At 40.1% G+C, this 23,345-nt stretch overlaps 2 long non-coding RNA genes across 2 annotated transcripts; both read left to right on the top strand.

The window, feature by feature from the left end:
- Window positions 1-379: 379 nt before the first annotated feature.
- Window positions 380-3,498, top strand: LOC144092038 (uncharacterized). Its single transcript, XR_013305956.1, has 3 exons — window positions 380-433; window positions 2,606-2,821; window positions 3,334-3,498. It is a non-coding gene; the product is annotated as an uncharacterized LOC144092038 (long non-coding RNA).
- Window positions 3,499-13,460: 9,962 nt separating this feature from the next.
- Window positions 13,461-21,741, top strand: LOC144092039 (uncharacterized). The gene is made up of 4 exons (XR_013305957.1): window positions 13,461-13,651; window positions 19,910-20,061; window positions 20,498-20,612; window positions 21,573-21,741. It is a non-coding gene; the product is annotated as an uncharacterized LOC144092039 (long non-coding RNA).
- The last annotated feature ends 1,604 nt before the right edge of the window (window positions 21,742-23,345 follow it).

The raw sequence follows: 23,345 nt of genomic DNA, 5'->3' as shown, positions 1-23,345 counted from the left end.
CTGGGAGCACAAGTAATATGCATGTTATAATGAAACATGGCTATTAATGGAGAAGCCATTTCACCTGTATCTTTTGGATATCACTGCCATGTAACGTCAAAGAATTGAGGAAAGCAAATCTCATCACATGATGACAGGCCTGCTAACAGCCATGTTAATTCTCCCACTTCATTTCCTGACTTGTGTGCACTCCATTTTAACCTGCCCTCACCCCAGCTAATATCAATAGTTAGCATCTTAATATTAGTTTTGGATTGACGTTTCCAGATAAATGAGAATAAATTTTGAAGCATGATTTTTAAGGTTCTATTGTTTTTATTTTGAAATAGTTGTTATATATTTGCAGCAATAATGAAATCAGCAGGAGAGCAGATACATGGGCAAAGAATGGCTTGGATGTTAAATGAGGAGGACACCTTCATTGACATGTCTGGTAAACAAATATGACTGTTTTATCTTTTGAATATTGCATGATTTTTGGTGCCACAAATAAAGCATTTTGGATAAATACAAATGTAAAATTTTAATGGAGAGAGATGCATGTTGCAATTATTTGTGAATGCATTATTTGTTAACTGGTTTGACCAACATAAGCTTTTTAGATGATGGGTTATAAATGTGTGTTATATTGGCAAGTAATATTAAATGTCTTTGTAAGAAACCAACTACAACAACAAAATCAATGAATTAACAGGAGTCAGTGACAAGCCAAGACCATTGACAATGCTTCTTCTTTGTCTACAGTTAGTAAAAAGTGTGCTATGACAAAGCCAGTAAAAATTCTTAAATACTATATCAGCATATCTTATACATTGCTGAAAAAAGTCTGATTGAGGCTTTAAGAAACATTTGTTTCTGTAATTTATATAGGTTGATGCATCTGTAGTTTCATTGTTTATGTAAAAGGACAAATATATACATACAGTCAAAATGTTTATTTACAATAGTTACAATTTGATTATTGTCAAAAGACATATTGTTGAATTGTATGTATGCCCTGACAATGTGACAACATTGTCCACATCCATCTTAAATACTACTAGTGTACTGCACACAAAGAACATGACCAGAGCTCACTGGTAGCTTTCCAAGCAAAGCTTTTGTTTGAAGGCAGGCATGCCCATACTAATTAGCACACACTCTTAAATGTGTGGCAGACCAGGTTCCACGTATATGCGGTTTAAGCTCTGCATTGTTTGAGCTGAAGACACTCGCAGCAGATACTGGTGACATGACGCACGTCTTCCTTGTAATTCCCGCACACAAGTGATAGGTTTAGGGCCGCTTCAACACGGTGGAATTTAGTCGGCTCTTATTATTTTGCCTTTGTCTCGGATTTAGCTGTACCACAGAGATTAGCAGCCCCATCCCCATTGTTTTGAAATGTTCATGAAATCCCATGGAAAAAAGTAAAGAGGATCTCGGATTAACAGTTTCTGCATGCAATATATACAGGAAAAGAGAGAGCGTCCTTACTGGACTCCCAGACAATCACCTTAGCCTGTTGTATGGATGCCTCCCACCAGTCTAGGCCGCACATCTTTATTGCAGTTGCACACATGGATCAGCGTGTGCCGGCGTTCTTCCGGAAATTTATAGACACTTTCTCCATTTGCTTTCTTTGTTTTTTTCTTAGTGTTTGCACACTGGAAAGCAACGAGCACATACGCACATGTGTTTCTGTATATAAATGGGTAACAACAGGTGAAATCAATGAGTAATCACAAGGAGAAGTAACAAAAAGAGACAAAGGCCAGAAAGAAATACCCAAATGAAACCTCAAAGGAACCCAACAGAACCATTTTTGAATTGTCCAGACCTTGGTTCTTTTTATGTCTAGACTAACATAATTGCTGTGTCTTGCTCAGTGATAAAAGACCACAAACTGGAATTCAATTGAATACTATATGTACCCTAGATTCCTGTCAAGAAGAATGCATTGAAATCAGCAGTTTTTGTTAAAAGCATTGAATTGTGATAAAAGCTTTGGCAGTTCCACATTACATTGCATGTTTTTACCGAGGCGTCACAAGGAAGAAATCTTTAAAGACAAAGAGCTCAGATTTTTCTAAGTAGTTCCTCGTTGGAAAAAATGAACATGTTGTGTAGGTGTTCCTTTGCTGACTAGGATTATTATTTTCAGGAAAACTAAGGCTTCAGATTCTTAAAATGTTTTGTTTACTCATGCAATAGGGAAAAGCCAAAATCATAATTCATTTTTTTTCTAGACATATTAGGGCAACAGATATTCTGAAGCTAATAGGACACATACATAAAAGCAAACATTCACATGCATGGGTTATTCCCACCTCCCAATAATTTTACCTTAATTTTCAAATGAAACTCATTAGTATAAGTGTCCATGTTCATTTATGATTGGACCTTGATCAAAAATTCGATGTCCTATTCAAAGTTGTATAAGCTGCTGTTTTACGTGACCCTGAACAGGCCAAGGAGTATGATGAATATCTTTAGTATTTATTTATGTTTTTTGTGTTGTCCAGAATTTTTTTATTTAATCATGTGTAATGCTGTAAATCTATAGCTAAATGTTCCCATGCATTTTTCTTAATGCATGGATGCCTACTGATTCATATCTCTCAAGGTACAGTGGTAGCTTCCAGAGATGAGGAGGTGTTGGAGGTGACGGCGGGTAATCCAGTGCCTCTCTATAGTGGTTGTGATGGTACTGCTTCAAACTTCGAGCCCTCCCAGGCCCATACAACACCGAAATCCCAAGACGGACCCAATTCTGGCGATGGAGGAATGGACCGAATGCAAGTAGCAAGGACCGTGATGGACAGCGGAATCAGAGTAGAAAGTAATACTATAATTCTATTTAAAGTCTATGCTATTACTTACAGTATTATGACTGGAAAATTATAATGCATGTACCCTAACAAACACTATTAGATGGTAGTAACACGTAAAATATATTTATAGATGTCTTTCACAGAGAAAATCCATTCGGTGTGAGAAATATTGAAGCAAATATTAGCTGTTGTCTTAAAATCTACAATATATGTTAAAAATATTATTAATAGAAACAGAAAAGAGGAGTACTAAAAGCCAGCGAATAAGCAATACATAAATAAATAATTGAATTATTCAATAGATAAAATGCATATATTTAGTATGAAAAATATGCATTTATTGTGAAAATTAAGAAGCATATGAAAACAAAATTTAGCTTTTAAGCAAATGGAAATTAGATTCTAGTAGTTTGAGATATAGTTCAAGCTCTCATATTTTATTATTGTTGAAAATTGATTAGCACTATGTATATTATGCTATAACATGTGAATCACAATCATTAATGACTGACTTTTGCAGGAAAGACATCCGAAGAGGTAGTCCCCCGTTATGCTCAGCTTCTGAGAGAGCGCGCACGACCTGACATGATTACACTTGGCAGGCTTTCACTGCAGCAGGTCAGCTACAAAGAGGAATATTTGTGTCATCATCCCATATTCACCAGCACATCAGCCACATCCATTATGCTGCGTATGGGTCTCTTTAGGAAATAAACAAAGAACTTGCGCATGTACACTACATTTATCTGTTGCTGCCAATGTTTGTGTGTGTATGTTTCTGTCCTCATTCTTCGCCCACTTACTCAATTCTTTGCTCCACTTTTTCTTCTTTGCAAGCATATTTTGAGTTTTAGTTTGTACTCTGAATGTCTTTTAGATGCACTCAAGTAAAAAGCTCTTACTAGATCTTGCATTCAATGTCTTAAAATAGGTTGGATAGCTCTAAAATATTGTGCAAAACTCAGCGACCACATTCTTTTTTGTCCAATGAATGATTTTAGTTCCTGGTTCGTGGAGGACTAAAGCAGGATAGTTCAATCAAGGCTTTCATTTCAAACATCTGTTATTGTATTTTCTATAGAATTTGTCTTCTAATCTCATTTTAGTAGGAGCCTCTCAGTGGCCTATTGGAGATAGTCAGGGTTCACTCCGGACTAGCCAGTCAATTGCAAGGGCACAAAGAAACATACAGACCTACATCCTCAACTAGTGCAGGGATAAGTTAGTCTACAGATACCTAAAATGGCTGCTTTTGGAATGGAAAATGAGAGTGATAGCAATGAGATTGACAAGCAGACAGTTTCATGAAGTAGTTGACATTTATATAACCCACAAAGTAGGATCACCCTTATTCTTTCTACTATACTACATGTTTTCGCACCTATACAGAAATACAAGTAGACAAATACAATCATCCAGAAGAGTATTTATTAAATATTACAGCTATACACATATGAAAAGACTATAATGTATTAATATATAAATATAAACTATATATAACAAAATTGTAAATACCATATTTTCACACCGTGTGATAGGGCACAGTCTCATTTGTGGGTATATTTTCTGTTTTTTGTCAATACATTGGACGCTTCGTCCGATAAGGCGCTAGCATGATACCAGGCTAGTGTATATTATGATATCCACTAGCCGACCTGTGTTATGATAGCTGCTAGCGTATGTTTTGCTAGCTGTTAGGGTATGTTAGACTAGCGTGTTTTTTTAAGACAGCACGAGCAAAACTAAGCTTGATCATGCTTTATTGAGGTCAAAGGTACACTGATATAAAGAGTTCGACGTTTAACATGCTAGGCTCCACTGTCAGTCAGAGTTGTGTATTACGGGAACTTGACTCCAGCTTTGGCGAAAGCTTGAATAGTGCTAGCCGACACTTGAGCCCAGTCATCCACAATCCATTGTAACTCGCAACATGCATCACTCCCAAGCCTTTGATTCTCCTCGCTATTATATTGGCATCGACAATTCATTCCAAATCGTCACGTAACTCGTGCAACGCTACCTGCCCAAACTACAATGTTGGCCATCCGTTAGCAATCCGTTAGCAATCTGTAAGCAATCCGTTAGCAAAGTTGTTAAATTGCGTTCGATCCATGGCTTCAGTCCATTTTACAAGCGTTCACACCTGTATTGTGTTGTCATTCATGCCAGGCATTTCCTCTGTATAGCTCTGATATGCATTTTTTTTAAGTATTGAGAGTGTTTTTGAGGGTTAAAAGCGCTGCAAGCACACGGAAGTCAAAAGTCTTGTCACTCCGCTGGGATCTTTTGAATGGATTTACCATAATGCTTGGAATGCGCAGGGAGGCTTTTTTAGGGTGAAGGTCCGCTGGGTTGATCGCAATAAGTAGCGTGCCGGCAAGAAATAAAACCAGTCACTCAAGCAGATAGGGCCATACAAAAATTGAGTTTAGTGCACAGACAAAACGCACCGACCGATTGGGCGCATCGACCATTTTAGAGAAAATTTTAGACTTTTAAGTACGCCCTATAGGTGTGAAAATACGGTACTTTAAAATGGCTCGTCTTACGATTGCCCAAAAACATATTGATGATCCTCAACACTTTTGGAAGAACATGCCGTGGACTGATAAGTCAAAAGTTGAACTTATTGGAAGGTGTGCGGCATGTTACATTTGGTGAAAAAATGGCACAGCATTCCATTAAAAGAGCACTATACCAACAGTGAAGCATGGTGGTGGCAGTGTGATGGTCTGGGGCTGCTTTGCTGCCTCAGGACCAGGACAACATGCTGTCATTGATGGAAGAATGAATTCTGCTGTCTACCAGCAAATTTTGAAGGAGAACGTCCAGCCCTCAGTTCATGCTGTCAAACTCAAGCGCTCTTGGAGCATACAGCATGACAACGATTATAAGCACACCAGGAGGTCCACCTCTGAATGGCTAAAAAAAAAGTTAAGATTTTGGGGTGCCAAGTCAAAGTCCAGATTTTAAAAAATCCTAAGAAATGTCGTGGTGTGATCTGAAATGGGCTGTTCATGCTATAAAACTCTCTAATATTGCAGAATTTAAAAATTCTGCACAGAAGGGTGGGCCAAAATTCCTCCAAAGCGTTGTGAAAGACTCATCACGAATTATCGTAAACGCTTGCTTTCGGTTATTGCTGCCAAAGGTGGCACAGCCCGTTATTAGTTTCAGGGGGAAATTACTTTTTCACAGAAGACCAGAAAAGTTTGTAATTGTTTCTGCTTTGGTAAATAAAATCATCATTTGGAAAATGGCGGCCCGGCAGCTGAGTGGTTAGCGCCTTGGCCTCACAGTAGGAGACCTGGGTTCAAATCCAGGTTGGTCCACCTGTGTGGAGTTTGCATGTTCTCCTGGGGCCTGCGTGGGTTTTCTCCAGGTACTCCGGTTTCCTCCCACATCCCAAAAACATGCATGGTAGGCTGATTGGACACACTAAATTGCCCCTAGGTATGAGTGTGAGCATGAATGGTTGTTTGTCTTCTTGTGCCCTGCGATTGGCTTGCCACCAACCAATCACTCAACCATCTTACTTGAAAGATGAGGAGTATTATCATAAATGAATGTAAAGTGAGTTTTTTGTAAATAAAAGAAAATAAAAAGAACAGGAAATAAAGGCCAACTATGTCCCGTCATCACTTAGAAGTCAAAAAAAGATGTTGACTCACGCTCCTTTACTGGATAATCAGTGGTTTATATCAGTGTTGGGATCAGTGTTATCTTATTCTCCCATGATATTTATGCACTCCACTACTGTTTCCACACCCACTTCTCCATTCAAAATGCATTATTCACTAGAGATTTTACATCTATTCAAAAGAATATAATTGTGTTATTCTTTTCAGGCTATCCATAGAAAGGTTCTAAAAGCAGAAAGATGCCATCACTTAACAGCTTCAATGTGTCAATATGCCCCATGTGAATGTGCTGACTAGATGTAAACGCACATTCATGAAACGCAACATGTCTTCAGGGTCTAGCCTGGTATCGATTCACTGCAGATTGTAGGAGAGTTCCTCTCTTTAGCTCAAGTCTTCCATTGTGTACATACAAATTTACCACATGCTCATCTGAAGGCACAAACACTTTATTTATGTAATGTTCTTGATGATTGGCACGTTAATGATATGAACACATTTAAAATGCATTTTAAACATGATTGTATCTCATGCTTCAAAGACCAACCAAAATGTTGTCATTTTGTACCACTGCATATTACAACCAAAACATACATACATTCGTTCGTTTGTCCGTCCATATATTCGTTCTTTCATTCATTTTCTGAACCGCTTATCCTCACAAGGGTTGCGGGTGGTGCTGGAGCTTATCCCATCTAACTATGGACACCCTGCATCGGTGGCCAGCCAATCGCAGGGCACAAGGAGAAGGACAACCATTCACGCTCATATTCATACGTTGCGGAAATTTAGAGTATTCAACCAGCCTATCCAGCATGTTTTTGGGATAGCAAATGGAAACTTCAGCTACATATATGTGGTTTAACAGCACAAAGGCTCTAGAAATATTTTTTTTCATTACACTAATCTCTAAGCAGGAAAAACAAATGATTCTAATGAAAACATTATATCATTTGAAGAAAAAGTGTTAGTGACAATGTTATGTATATTGTTATTAGCTTACTGAAAGCTCTTCACATAATTTTAAGAAGGCAGTGTGTGCTCATTCTCATTTGTATGAGAATTTAAGAGTATAAAATACTCGTTGTTTATGATTAAAGCAGATCCTTTATTATTTTTAAAAGGTCCAGCATTTGACTGAGGTTTGACACACAGTCAAGATGAAACACACAGGACCAGTAGTGAGTTCATTTCATTTTCATATTTCTATGTACGTACATTTTGATGTCCTATCCTCATTACTTGTGTGAATGCATTTGTATTCCCCACTGACATTTGAGAAAGCATGTAATCTTATAAGTCTTGCATGCGTGTTGCATTATGGGTACAGGATGGCTCCAGGCCACAGGATTGTGTCCATGTTGTTAGGCTCGCAGGCGCATCAATTCTTAGTGAGTCCACTTAAAGTCAGAGATCACACGTCACATCTCATAGTGATCTCCCTGCGGGCAATCAGCTTAGCATGTTTTGTTTTTTAAGTAATTATGGAATAGCATGACGGTTGATGTGATAGAATCAGGAAACTACTGTCCACATCAGGATCTTCTCTTATATTTAGCTGTTTTATGGGTGGGTGGTAGTTGGACACCAGCCCTGTCAGATGAATGTAGTTCGGAGTTTAGCTCGATGACCTCCTCTCGACAGCTTTGAACCCTGTAAATTCTTTCCGATATCAATGGTGGGTGGCTATTAGACACGGGAGAATTTCTACGTATCACCTAGGGCTACATCTGCCTGGAATTGAGTGAGAAATTATTTTACTATTTCTCTCGCTATGCCCATGAAAGGAAGACAAAGAGGAGACAGGGAGCTGACTTGTGTTTTTTGTAACAAATGTGTAATTCGTTTGTCTCTCTTGTTTCTGATTTAATGGAGGCTGAGTAATTGCATTAGTAGACACACTCCCTTGTTTTGAACTGATGAAAACACTTGTAATACTTTTTATAAGCAAACAGAGGGGGCAAGAAAGAAGAGAAAAGAGGCATGCTTGTCTTTGATGCTGAGCATGTATTTGCTGAATTATCCTTCTTTTAACTCCCATCTTATCCCCAGTCACAGGCAAGCCAGGGTCCCTGTGATATTGCTTTATTTTGATGAATTAAGAGATGTAGTGAGGAAACAGCCTCTTATTATATTAACTCTGATACAATTGAAAGACTGAAAAAAAGGAGCGAGAGGTGGAAAGAAGTCTTTTGTTGTGTTGTTAAATTGCACTGCTGTTGCATACAGAATAAAGGAAGAGACTCTAAAATGCAGGGATCTAACAAGGTTAGCATGTTGTTTTGTGGTTGTGGTGTATATGTAGCAGGAGCAATACCCATGAAAGCCTGTCCCACCAAAAGGTGGGGGAGGCCAGGAATTGATGTCCAAATATGGATGGATGAATAAACTCCCAGACTCCTCCTCTTCTTTGTGACAATTTGGCAGGGGAGGTCTATTTCCACATGCATGTGGATAGAAACTAGTTTTTTTCTGAGAATGGCCTTGTTATAATTTATTTGAAAGTCAATATTTAGTCACTTTCATTATTTTAGTACATTATCTCTACAACACTAGTACTAAATTATATACTGAATATCAAACTGAACTTAATTGGTGGAAACAGCAACATTTAAGACCTAACCATAGAGGCAAAAAAGATTTAAAAAAAACTGAAATACAGTGGTAGCTCTCCTTATGGAGGTCTCTACTTAAGAAATATTCCGGTTACGAAAAGCCTCATTGGGAAGCATTGTTCCAAGTTACAATAATATTCAAGTTACGAAGGCAAAATCTCCTGAAAAAATTAAACATTCCCAAAACGTAAATACACTTTGTTTAACCTCTTTTTTTCATTTTGAATTTGCATAATAGTGTTGATCTCCCATTGGCCAATTCCCAACATTTCGCGGCTAGGAGGGTGCTGCATTTCCACTGCCGTTCCTCGTCACGGAGTTCTAACACAGTGTGTCGTGGGTTATTCTAGTGTGCTTAAAGCAACTTTATTCTATATTTTTTTATTTTGGGGCTGACTGGTTCCCGTAAGAGCTGTAAACAGGAAAGCGAGGTTGCAAGGTGACCTGTGCATGTTTTAGTGTGTGTGTGTGTTAAGACGTTTGTTATTAAAAGAATTTTATTAAAAAAATGTTAGCCATCTTTGGTCGTCAAGCCTCCTGAATATAACAGACATCATGAAATGCAAGTTTGTTGAATTCATAATTGAAAGTTGTTCAGCACTGCGTTTGTGTGTATGTGTGTGTTTGTGTGTTTGTATGTTTTGTTAGTTTTCAAATATTTGCCCTCTCCTCTCTCACCTACTCCCTTCAACAACAATATAAATTGTTTTGTTACTCATCTTAATGGCCTAATAAATTATTTTCTTATCTTTTCTTAACATGTTTACTTGCCAGTATATTGAGGACATTGTAACAAATTTGAGAATTTACATATAAAATGTGTCTCTAGTTACAAAAAAAATACAATTCACGAAACCACTTCTGGAAAAAAACTAATTTTGTAAGTAGAGTTACCGTTGTACTTTGATCAAGATGGACTATTGTCTCAAAGTGATTGCTTAACAATGTAAAGAAATATTGCAGGTATAAATCCATGAGAAAATGGCATCGTCCGCATCCTTGCTAGCGTTGCGGCCATTGCTGGAACCTATCCCAGCTGACAAAAGGCAGACTACACCCTAAACTGGTCGCCAGTGAGTCATACAGCACACAGAAAGACAGAAAATCATTCGCTCTCACACTGATACCGCCATACGCGGGAATCGAACCGAAGTCTGGCGAGTGAACCACTGCACTATCAGGTGGCCCCGTTTGTCTTCCCACCATTCAGATCTGAATTAACCGTCATTTAAAATAGTAAAACATGCATTTTTTGAAAACAATTTTAAACTGCAAAACCATATGATAGGTGTATCCTTAGGTATTTCCAAATTCACCTTTCAATAAAAGAGGCATCTGAAGTAATATCTTTGTTTAATTCTTGCAAGAAGAGAATACATCCATTCGCGTCTCCGGTCGAGATCATTCTAATAACTCGATGTCTCTCTCGCTAACTTATTCATAAGATTTTCACACCATGCCCCACAGAAGTCTAAACATATTTAGAGTCTCATAACAATTTATCTCAGTTCTCAAAACAATTGTAGGTCTGTCAAATCTTCCCAAGAGAATTTTGATGTGAACCATCCTGAGAAGAGATGATGCTTCCCAAAATAATCCACAGTTCTTGTTGTGAGCCATCCTGAGAAGCTGATGCTTCCCAAAGCAATCCACCATTCCCAAGAGTGCTTGTTGTGTACCATCTTCATGCTTTCCAAAACAATCCACATTTCGATGTGAACCATCTTGATGTCCAGAGCAATTCACAGTCCTCTTGATGCGAACCACAGTCATTACTTTTGCAAGAGATGTATTAAAATGCCCTTTGTATTAATGTCAATAACTCTTCGTTGCAAGCACATATAATATAATAATATTGATACACATCTATAATAATGATAAACCTAACACCATATTACCTTCTAAAACACTATCGTACTCTTGCCTCCCCATGATAAAACTGAATTTCAACTGTTAAAAGCACGGGGTCAATATGAGGGATTGCATGAGTGGCCTGGGTGTCTGAAAAGCTCCTGGCCTGAAATGTTCACCCAGTTTGATCCAGGCAAATGCTTTATGCTAGACAACTTTGAGAAAATGATCACCCCTTTACTATTCATCTAACCGTCTGCAATGCTTGGTTGTAGTCGCGTATATGAATGTGGTTTGGGGTATGTAAAGATAAAAAGTGAGTCTTTGGAGATGAAAAAAAGAAAAGTAGGGGAGGAAAGCGAGAAAGGGAACACTGTGAATCTTCAACGGGATCATCAGCAGCTGTGGGAGGAGTGTGCTGTTGTGTTGCATGTGGGGATAAGGCTGCCGTGCCACCATGCTGGCTTAAAGATGTAATGAATCTTCAGTCAGGGGCTTTCCTTCCAGGGTGACAACTGGCTTTGAGGAAGGTTGTAAATGCAGGAGAGATTGTGGTATAATTCCTCAGACTGGCGTTTGTGCCCCCCAGTCACCATTCGATTATCTCCCAAATTGCTGTGTTTCACTGAGATAAAGATTTTTTATGGCTTGCTGACTTGAAACAACCGGCACAGGCAGAATAAGGAGAAGAAGAGGGACAGGAAAGAGAGTAAGAGTGAGAGAAAGCAATGACCAAACCTGCCATGTATAGTAATTTCCTTTGGTAAATGACAAAATCTTTGTTTAGATGACATTTCTCTAAAATTACTGCAGCAAGAGGAATCTGAAATATGAAATGCCACATTTGGCATGCAAAACTATGAAAATATATTTCTGTGCAAAATTCAGGGAGGCATTTAATTTAGGACGTGTTTAATAACTATGGCAGCCTGCATCAGTAATCCTGCCCGGAGGTCCCAAAAAGATTGTCATATTTATTCTCTCCTTTTTTCCCACCCCCTCCTTCATTGCAATGCCAATTTTTTTTAAGGGTAAATGTTCATTGTTAATTAAGATTTACTAATTAAAATGAAAATAATTAACGAGAAAGCTTAATCTCTGAATATTAGCCTATACTTCGAAAGAAAGGAAGTTTTTGTATGTAGCATTTCCTGTCTCTATTAAGAGTAAATTTTGTGTGATCAGTCAATGTGTGCAAAGCATTGAGAAGATGGTATGCCAGTGACAGGATGGCGGCTTGCCAGCCAAGGCATGGAGGATCCCTCTGTGGAGCCTTTGATCTCATCTGTAGGAGTGCTGTAATGTTATGCCACTTTAGGTGCCACTCAGGCTCACAAACCACGTGTGATAGGAAAGAATTGGCCCACTTCTTCTTTTACCTTCACTCTGCCACTTTTCTGATGATACAGACGTACATGTACAATTATTATTATCTGTTTGCTTCTTTATTCTTTATTCTTCATCTCCATCTCCTTCTCTTTTATTTTCTCTCTTTAGTGTGGATGTTTGAAGGCCTTCATTACCTTCTACCCAATGTAAAGTGTGTGGGCTAGACTACTTGCCACATGCTAACACTAATTGCACTCATAACCAAGCTGTTTTTGTTTGTTTGTTTGTTTTTTGTTATTGTGGTGCGCTTACAGAGAAAAGATTGGGCAACATTACTACAGGGCACAAGAGATCCCTGGCACATATTGACAAAGTAATGAGTGCTGTCTGCTATGGGTGCAGCAAATATATTATAAAACACTGTAGATTAATAAACCACAAAATATTGTGGTATCAATATATTACTGTTGGTATCTGGATTGTTGAATATCAATTTCAGTTATAATTGATAATTGAATAATATCTCATTTCATCTAAGTTTCTGAACCGCTTTATCCTTATTAGGGTCGCGGGGGTGCTGGAACCTATCCCAGCTGACATCGGGTCAGAGGCGGAGGACACCCTGAATTGGTGGCCAGCCAATCGCAGGGCACAAGCAGACAAACAACAGTTCACGCTCACACTCATACATAGGGGCAATTTAGATTGTCCAATCAGCCTACCATGCATGTCTTTGGAATGTGGGAGGAAACTGGAGTACCCAGAAAACCCATGCAGGCCCAGGGAGAACATGCAAACTTTACACAGGTGGACTGACCTGGACTTGAACCCAGTTCTCCCACTTTGAGGCAAACACGCTAACAATTCATCCGGCAGGCTGCAATTGAATAATATGTTTTTTTTGTGGGGGCGGCCCAGTGGATGAGTGGTTAGTGCAATCAATCAACAATTATTTGTATTTTATCGTAAGAAATAGTGAACAGTATGAAACAAATGTATGTATACAGACAGCATTTTTATACTATGGTGCCATCGTCAAAGTATATTAGCTAAATTATGGCAAAAGGCACGAGTAGAAAATTGTCACTTTTTTGTGTAAACCAACATTTAATGGGAAGACAAAGGTGATTTAGGGACATTCTTTTTTTTGCTGTTTTAGATTTACCCTAAAACAAGTCCTCAGCCTGTGGAGGTGTGTGTGCGTTGTTTAAGAGCCACAAGAGACAAACTTCCCCGGGGACTCTACAATGTCAGTGTGTCCCTTCTCTGTCATCTTGGGGGTCCATCTCTATCCTGGAGTAATGACAAAGGGCAACAAGAGTGGATATCATCTACTGAGCCAGTTGAACACCAGGGATACTGCTATAACATAAACCTGAATGTTAACCAGAATCTTTTCATGGTGAGAACAAACAAACAAAATACACACACAGAAAGTTATATATATATATATATATATATATATATATATATATATATATATATATATATATATATATATATATATATATATATATATATATATATATATACCGGCGCCGCGGTATCGCTAGCTAGCCGGATGCTATTCCGAAACGATCGTTTGAAAGAATTAACAGGGAAAAGCAAAGGAGGGGGACTTTGCGTGTTCATACACAATGAATGGTGTTGCGACAGTAGGATCATTAACACACTGCTCCCTGGATTTAGAGCTATTGGCGGTACGGTGCAGGCCCTTCTATCTACCTAGGGAGCTAACGGTTATCATTGTAATGGCTGTCTACATCCCACCGGCTGCTAACGTTAGCATGGCACTTAGCCTCCTGCTAACGGCTGTAAACAAACAGCAGCTTGACCACCCCGATGGAGTCTTTATTATCGCTGGTGACATCAACAAAGCATGTTTAAAGACTGTTCTGTTAATAAATGGATACGGGTTTTTCCTAACCAAAAACCCTGGATGACCAATGAGACACAGGCACTCATCAAATGCCGTGACACTGCCTTCAGGTCAGGGGACAAGGTACAATACAGTGCTGCCAGAGCAGAGCTGAAGAGAGGCATTAAAATGGCCAAGGCAGCATATACAAGTAAAATTGAGGAGCACTTCACAGGAAATAACCCAAAGAAGATGTGGCAGGGAATACGACATATTACCAATTACAATGACAATAATGTCTGTTAACGCAGATGCCTCACTAGCTGAGGAACTGAACCGTTTCTTTGCCCGCTTTGAGACTGACAAATCAGACCCAGTCTCAACACCCCCACCACCAACCTGCAGCAGTACACTGAAGCTTCAGGAACATGAAGTGAGACTGGTAATGCGGTCTGTGAACACCAGGAAGGCTGCTAGCCCCGACGTATTACCTGGGAAGGTGCTCAAAGCCTGTGCTGACCAGCTGGCTGATGTTTTCACAAAAAATTCAATTGTTCCCTGCAACAATCCATCATTTCATACTGCCTGAAATCTGCCACCATTATCCCTGTCCCTAAAAAGCCAACCATTGACAGCCTGAATGACTGTAGGCCTGTTGCACTCACGCCTGTGATCATGAAGTACTTTGAAAAGTTGGTCGCCCGCCATATCAGGAATACAATCCCTCTCTCAGTTGACCCTCACTAGTTTGCTTATAGAGCAAACAGGTCCACTGAGGATGCTATCGCCATAGCTCTACACACAGCACTGAGCCACCTGGAGCACCATGGGAATTACGTGAGGATGCTTTTCATTGACTATAGCTCAGCCTTCAACACTATAATACGTACCGGACATTCTGGCTGACAAACTCTCCCACCTTCAATCTGCTGCTGGATAAAGAACTTCTTAACCAACCGACCACAAACTGTTAGACTTGGTCCCCACCTCTCTTCCTCCATTACACTGAGCACTGGCTCCCCTCAAGGCTGTGTACTGAGTCCTCTTCTGTACTCCCTGTACACATACGACTGTACACCAACCCACCAGTCTAACTCCATCATCAAATTTGCCAATGACACCACTGTGGTCGGACTCATCTCAGGAGTGGATGAGTTGGCCTACAGAGATGAGGTCAACAAACTGTCTTCGTGGTGCTCGGTGAACAATCTCACACTGAACACCACAAAAACTATAGAAATAATCCTGGACTTTCGCAAACAGCATAGATCTGGCCCCACTCCTCATAAATGGAGAATGTGTAGACAGGGTCCAGTACTTTAAATTCTTGGGGGTCCACATCATGGATAAGCTCTCCTGGTCTACAAACACCACAGCAGTAGTGAAGAAGGCCCAGAAACGACTCCATTTGCTCAGGGTACTCAGGAGGAACAACTTGGACACTAAGCTTCTGGTAACCTTCTATAGAGCCACTGTTGAGAGCATCCTGGCATACTGCATTACAGTGTGATACGCTGGAAGCACGGCAGCAGACAAAAAGGCCATTCAGAGAGTGATTAACACTGCCCAGAAGATCGTCGGCTGCTCTCTGCCCTCACTGGAAGACATTGCCAGCCCTCGTTACCTCAGCAGAGCCGGGAACATTGTCGGGGACCCATACCACCCTGGTCACAACCTGTTCCAGCTGCTGCCCTCTGGCAGACGCTACAAAGTACGGACAAATAGGCCTAAGGACAGTTTTTTTCCCAGAGCCATCAGGACTCAATCCCTTCTGTGTAATAACTTCGGGGTGAGGTAACATGAAGGACGTAGGGCGGTGATCTGCCTCCTACTGGCTGACTGAAGGTAAGTGAGAAGACAGTGGGAGGTAAGTGATCTGTTTTTTTCTTTATTGGCATCTGCGAGGCAAACTTTTTCTGCAGTCTCCGGGATTTGGTTGCGCTCGAGGGGTGATGCGATGTATCCATCACGGCAGAATGCCAACGAGTCTGAAATTATCACTTATTTGGGCCTTTTGCCGGGAAAGCGCACCTTGTGGAGGAGCACTAACAATTTTGTCATACACAGCTGGGTATGATGACAATTAGGCTTTTGTCGTGATGATGACAAAGCCTATGTCCGATTATTATTATTATTATTATTTATTACTGGAGGGTGATGTTATTCCAATTGACATTGGAACGCCCGATATCCTCTGCATACAATAAGTCAGCGTCACTAACCACTGTATTTTCTAGCTGTCATAAATTTAAAATAAATGATTTACAACTACTATGCTTTTATGTAAAGCCTTGTGTAAACACTGCCACGCTAACAAAACTGTTTGCTTTGCACTAAGCATTGCAATTCACAGATAAAGCTTGCATGGCTCAGTGAGAACTGAGTGATCCCTGGCAGGTAACATTGACAGGTTTCCTCCATTTTCTATGTTGACGCTAATGTGTTTTTATTCAAGTAACCAAAGCAGAATTGGATGGTTCATTCTGTAAGGTCTTTATTTATATCATGCTTGGCGAAGCTGCCTTGAAAAGGTCTTTCGCTCATATGTCTGCATGATGAAAAGAGGCATAAATGCAAAACATGTGCAGCTCTGCATCATTGTCACTCCATGGGAAAGACTACTTTACAGTTATGGGAAATTCAGCAAAATATCAAAAGACACAATCCTGACAACAAACAAGCTTTTGGTGCTAATGTACCTTAGCCACACTGCACTACTCGTCCTCCCAATTCTCTGTTTCATCACAACCATTGAAAAAACAATGGTTTCTCGATGCAAAGTGCTCTTGGGAAGTTCTTTCACTGCAGGAGATGGTATATGTTAAAATATGCCACACACAGCCTCCAGGTTTTTCTCTCGGGTGCTTCACATGAATAAAACAACAACTTTTCAACATGACATTTAACCCATTGCATGTAAATCAAAACCAGTATCTATTATTCATTCAAATAAGGAAGTCATGTTTCATTGAAGGAAAAATTAGGTAGAAATACATTTAAAAATTCAGGCTTCTCTTCTGTCTGTGTGCATTTATAATAAAATGGTGGTGAATTTGGACATGGGTTCATGGAAATTATTGGAAAGATTTACAAAATTCATACAAACTGGGCATACAGTGTAATAAGTAATATTAGTAATAAGTAATTTAACACAAAAGTTGAGTCAGAGCAGTTCTATTGGGGTGTCACGTCTATTGAGGATACAGGAACATTTACAATCATTATCTACAACACAATATGAATGAAAGGAGAGTGTGATGATGATCAATACTGACAGCTAAATCAAAACTCTTTGTTCTGTTTGTTCATTGTATGCATACATACCTTGAAATAGAAACCAAATGGTTTCTCCTCACGATTATGATACCTACTCCAAAGGCCTCATCTAGCTGGATAATTCAGCAGATGTGGTCCTTGTGGGCGCATTCACTGATCTGCAGTAGAGCATCCAGATTGGATCTCTACTCCCATCAAAGATAAAGAATGGGGTAAAAGCTGGCATGAAGTGAATGCAGACTTAAGTCTGATTCAGAAGTTGGGGGTAAAAAAGATTTAAGTACAGCATGGTAAATGGCTCATGACACTCACCCCCACTCCAAAGCTATTGAAAAACCTGTTGTTGTCATCCTCATTGATGGCAGTGAAACCGGTGATCAGATCCATTTGACTTTCAGAGCTTTCTTGGATGTTTTCATTCTCCATTCTGGCCCACACTATAACGTGTGATCTTTCTGAGTGCTCAGAGAGCCTTCTTAGAGGAAATGAGGAATTAGTGATAGTAGGAGGAAGCCAGGAGCTTATTTTTCTTTCCTCCCTCTCCATCCGTCTCTTTTTTTATGCAGTCTTTGCTTTGCGCATCTGGGTTTGCATTTAGAAGAAACAGAGCCCCTTCAGCTGGCGAGTGGGGGCGAAAGAGTAAGGCCTGGCGTCTTTGTTCATTTTTTTAACAGCATATATGAAGCAACACAAAAAGTATTTCATTTAAGAGGATTTGAGATTTGTGATACCCCAATATTCTATTTTTTTCCTCCTTCAATCTGATTTTATGGTCACTAAAGACGGATTCAACACAGTCTGTGGACAAAATCATCCTGTTGATCATTTTCTTTTTAAATTTTGAAACCTTTAAGTTGACTTGCCGATGATTATAACTTCACTGGAATCAAATCATATTAAAACTCTTAAGGTTTAGAAAAGGTAGTTGAGGCAGTCGCTAGAGAAAAAGGGACAACCTTGATGATATATAATTTTTTAATCCAACATTGCTAAATTTAACAAAAGTTTGATGAGATCCTAATTTTATGTATCTTTTAAACCAGTTTTAAAATATATCTGGTGGTTACATATAATGTGATTTTTTTGTGAGTGCAATACATTTGGATCAAGGGTTCAATCCCAGGTGCAGACCTTACTGTGTGGAGTTCCTGTGTTCTCCCTGGGTACTCTGGTTTTCCCCCACATCTCACAAACATGAATGGTAGGCTGGTTGACCACTATTAATTGTCCCTATGTATGAGTATGAGCATGAATTGTTTTCTGTTTCCTTGTGCCCTGCGATTGGCTGTCCACCAAGTTAGGGTGTCCCCCGCCTGATACCCATGGTTAGCTGGGGGAGGCTCCAGCAACCCCGTGACCTTTTTCAGGATAAGCGGTACAAAAACGAATGAATGAATATTTTAAATAAATTAAGAGGAAAATTGTTGTTTTAAAATCATGCACAATGTTGGCATTTCTGCATAATATTATGATGGTTCACAACAACAAATACAGATTTTCAGAATGCTTGTACGACTCCTGGTAAGCAGTTCTTGGGTGTATTAAAATTCTGTAATGAGAAGTTGGTCATACAACCAACCCACAACACCCTGCCCAATTAACTAAAAAAATGCCTAAATTAAAACCCGTCGAGATAAGATGTTTTCATTTCATACCTATATCATATTTTTGTCTTAGAAACAGAAAAACAACAACATGTCAACAGTGAGGAGACATTTAGTGAAATAATTGCTATTTTACAAATAAGCATCATGGGAGATGTGGTTCTTCTTAGAAAAAGTTAAATATCTCATCTCACTTTCTGAAACGCTTTATCCTCATTAGGGTCGTGGGGGTTGCTGGAGCCTCTCCCTGCTGTCTACGGGCTAGAGGCGGGGGGTACCCTGAATCGGTGGCCAGCCGATCGGAGGGCACAAGGAGACGGACAACCATGCACACTCACACCCATACCTAGGGGCAATTTAGAGTGTCCAATCAGCCTAGCATGCATGTTTTGGGAATGTGGGAGGAAACTGGAGTACCTGGAGGAAACCCACGTGGGCCCGGGGAGAACATGCAAACTCCACACAGGTGGACGTGACCTGGATTTGAGCCCAGGACTCCAGAGCTGTGAGGTCGACGCGCTAACCACTCGCTCCACCGGGCCAATGTATTCTTTTTATTTTTGCATGGTAGGCTGATTGGACACTCTAAATTGCCTCTATGGTGTGGGAGTGTGCATGGTTGTCCGTCTCCTTGTGCCGTGCGATTGGTGATTGGCTACATTAACCACAATGTTCGAGGGATTACTGTATTCAAGTTTGGGCTGTAGATTAGATGGGTCCTTGAGGGCTGTTTTTCTTGTTGTTAACTTGTCTGTCATTGGCTTTGGTAGTGAGAGCAGGTCTATGCTTGTTTACTTCATTATGACTGCATTAACAAATGCACCCAGTGCATATGTGTGCTTACATTGCTGGATGAACCTCCAGGCAAGTCTATTCGTCTGCATAAAATTAGAAGTTAGTTTGCCCTGCATTGCGATTACAGATCTTGCCTCCAGCTTGTGAGATTCTTCCTTCCATGGTGCTAATGTTCAGACTGAATGATGCATCACAAGGACAGAATACCTACATGAAGTCTGCTCTGGCTTGGGGGGCATTTCCTGTTTGCAGACCGAACCTTGACCTGGTCCAGGGCAGGTATGTTAGTGGTAGTCAAATTAGACAAGTGTGATCTTTGGTGTTGTATATGCATCTACCCACCTCATTATTTTATGTAATTGGGAGACATAGCTTGTCACAGCTGATCAGCTAGAGGCAAGTGACACCCTGGATTGGTGTCCAGTCAATCACAATGGAGTTGTAGACAAACAAACATTCAAAGTTTTCAACAGTTTAGAGACTTCATTAAAATACATATATTTTAAATGATGGAGAAAGCAACACACCAAAAGGTCAGAAGGTTGCACATAAGCACATGGTCCTATTCCTAATTTCAAAAGTGTGAGGCATGGATACTAACACTTAAGTATGCAAAATGCTGTTGCCTGTCCTACATTTAGACTTAAACAAATACTAATCATTTCCACCTTAAAAACGTCTACTTGATCCTAACCTTTTTCTTTTATTAAACAAGGTACAAAATCCCACTGCTCAGGGGGAATCCCAGCTCACAAGTGGACCGGTTTCAAAAGATTGAAGATCTTATCGCCACTGATCTGGATCTGTGGTTGTGCAACATGTACTTTCAGGTGGGCATTTGTCTGTCTGTGGTACCATTAAACTTTTGCATTTAACACAAATCTCCAACGACAATCCACTCCATTAGAACATTGAATGCATTAGAAAATGTTCTCTTTATTTATTCTATCCAGTGCCCTGCAATTGGCTGGTCACTGATTCAGGGTGTCCCCCGCCTCTGGCTTAAAGTCAGCTGGTATAGGCTCCAGCACCCCGCGACCCTAGTGAGGATAAAGTGGTTCAGAAAATGAATGAATTAATTAATATCCTATCCATTCGTACTCTCTTTGTCACTGTACTTAAGAATATGCATTAGGCCCCGTGGAATAGGGTTTAATGCGTTGGCCTCACAGTTCTGGGATCGAGGGTTCAATCCGAGGTATATACCTTCTTGTATTGTGTTTGCATGTTATCCCTAGGCTTGAATTAATTGGCAGTCATCGGATTTCCATGCAGAGCAAGAGGATGCACCATATTAAAAATATTGAAAAATAAACTGTGGACTTTATTGAAAATATATGTCACCATTCCATGGTGTGACAAATGCTAATTGAGGGAGTTTTCTCATTTATACCTGTATTGTAATTATACCCACATGCTGCTCTCCCACAGATAAAAGTGAGCAGCTTAAAATGACAAGGAGTTGTTAAAATAGAATGGAGGTAAGGTGTTTCAACAGGGCTGCCCGGTGGAACGAGTGGTTAGCGCGTCCAAAATTCCAAAAACATGCATGGTAGGCTGATTGGAGACTCTAACTTGCCTCTGGGTATGGGTATGAGTGTGCATGGTTGTCCGTCTCCCTGTGCCCTGAGATCGGCTGGCCACTGATTCAGGGTGTCCCCCGCCTCTGGCCCGGTCGGAGACAGCTGGGATTGGCTCCAGCACACCCCGCGACCCTAATGAGGATAAAGCGGTTCAGAAAATGAGATGAGAGGTGTTTAAACATTCATCTTTCATTCATTATGTTTCAGATAAGGAGAGTCCCACCAAAAGAATCTGGACCCATCACCCTAGAGATGCCATCTTTAACCACCTGTGCTATGCTCCAACATGACGTACAGCACAGCCAACTGCCAACACAGGCTCCTTCTGGGTCCAAGATAAATCTACAGACAATTCACCCCCCTCTGAACATGCATTACATTGGACCCAGCAGTGAGGCAGGAGAGGCTGCAGTGGTCCATTCTCCCCAGGGGTCTCCCTTCCACCTTTCAGCTGATTCTGCTTGTTCCTCATCATCTCTGCAAGGTAGGGGTTTAATATTCTCTTCCCTCAGATGATGCCACATTGAGAAAATGTCATACTAATATCACTATAACTGGCATTAGAATAATGGCAGGTTTCACCCACTGCTCCTATTCGTTGGTGTTCAAGTGCTAGAAGGGAGGGTTGATACATTGGGTAAAGCTTGGCAGACGAACAAGGTCTTCTTCGACACGATGCCAGCCCAAACCCCCCTAACATAGAGAAATAACCATAAAAAAGCAATTACCAAATGCTCCGAAAGTAACTATTATTGGTGAAGTATACTGATTTTAAAGAAAAAAAACTCATAAATGATACTTAAAAAAACATAGATAACAAGCTAAAACGGAATAACCATGATCTAGATAAGGAGATCATTCATAATCTTGGTCAGTGTTTTCAACCTTTTCTTTAGTCATGACAACAACAAAAATCCCAAGGTACACAGCCAACTGTAGAAATGAATTTCATTAGCCCATATTAACAATATCAAGTCATATTCAAAATAGAAATCAAATAAACTCAAAGACAAACACAGATTATAATTATTTTTTATTCATTGATTCTAAGTGAAAGGTAATCCCACTATGTTGAGTTATTTCAAGTTTCATGGTAAATTATATGAAAGATAGCTAGATAGATGAAAATGGTTATAAAAATTTCAAAATTCCTGCTGGAACTTGCAAGCGCTGTTGTCTCCTTGAAAAAGAAATGGCCCCCGGCTCAAGAAGAAGAAACACCCGATGCTCGAAGGAGATGTTATGACCACCTGAGGAAGATCATTACTCAGCCGTGGATAAGGTTGTGAAGCTGGCAAGACTTTTAGGCTAACCTGGCTAGGCCTCTCAGCACGATGGAGTCGTGCTCGAGACCCAGTCAACCCCCCCAAACTGATAAGCATCTTGTCGAAATGATAAAAACCGGAGAATGAAGAAGAAGAGGTAGAGGACAGTGATGATTACAATGAAGATGAAGAATGTGGTCTTACTTTCAGTAATCACTTCATCTTCATCTTTTTTTTCAAAGATGGCGCCGTCAGGCGGCAGCCAGTGGCAGTAGCTCTGTCCACTCTTATTTGTTTTTCGTGCTTTACAACCTTTCTATCTTTTTTTTATTACATTTTAATATTTCTTAATACATTCCTTTTTGCTTTACTTTGTACTTTATACTTTTTACTTTAATGTTTTTTACAACGTTCTTTGTTCTGTTAGCCTGGCTTCTTTCTGCTACTTCTTTTTTGGAACCATTCAGCGATGCCTACGCTGTCATACACATGGGACTAGCTGTGAACAATACACAGCAGAAGGAGCAACACCTCAATGCCGCTGGAATTTCGGAGCTGGACAAAAGTGCCGTCAGAAGAAGCAACGCTTCAGACCAACCATTCCATTATGGGATAAAATGGAAGAACTGTGGGCGCTTACCAGACCGGAAATAGAGTCGAGGGGTTCTACTCTGCTACTGTTGATTCTTCAGCTCCAGACTACTGAGGAACTGTG

The sequence above is a fragment of the Stigmatopora argus genome, chromosome 17 (genome assembly GCF_051989625.1).
Source record: "Stigmatopora argus isolate UIUO_Sarg chromosome 17, RoL_Sarg_1.0, whole genome shotgun sequence".
NCBI lineage: Eukaryota > Metazoa > Chordata > Actinopteri > Syngnathiformes > Syngnathidae > Stigmatopora > Stigmatopora argus.
The sequence above is the reverse complement of the archived record's forward strand: the minus strand, read 5'-3'. Positions and strand labels throughout refer to the sequence as shown.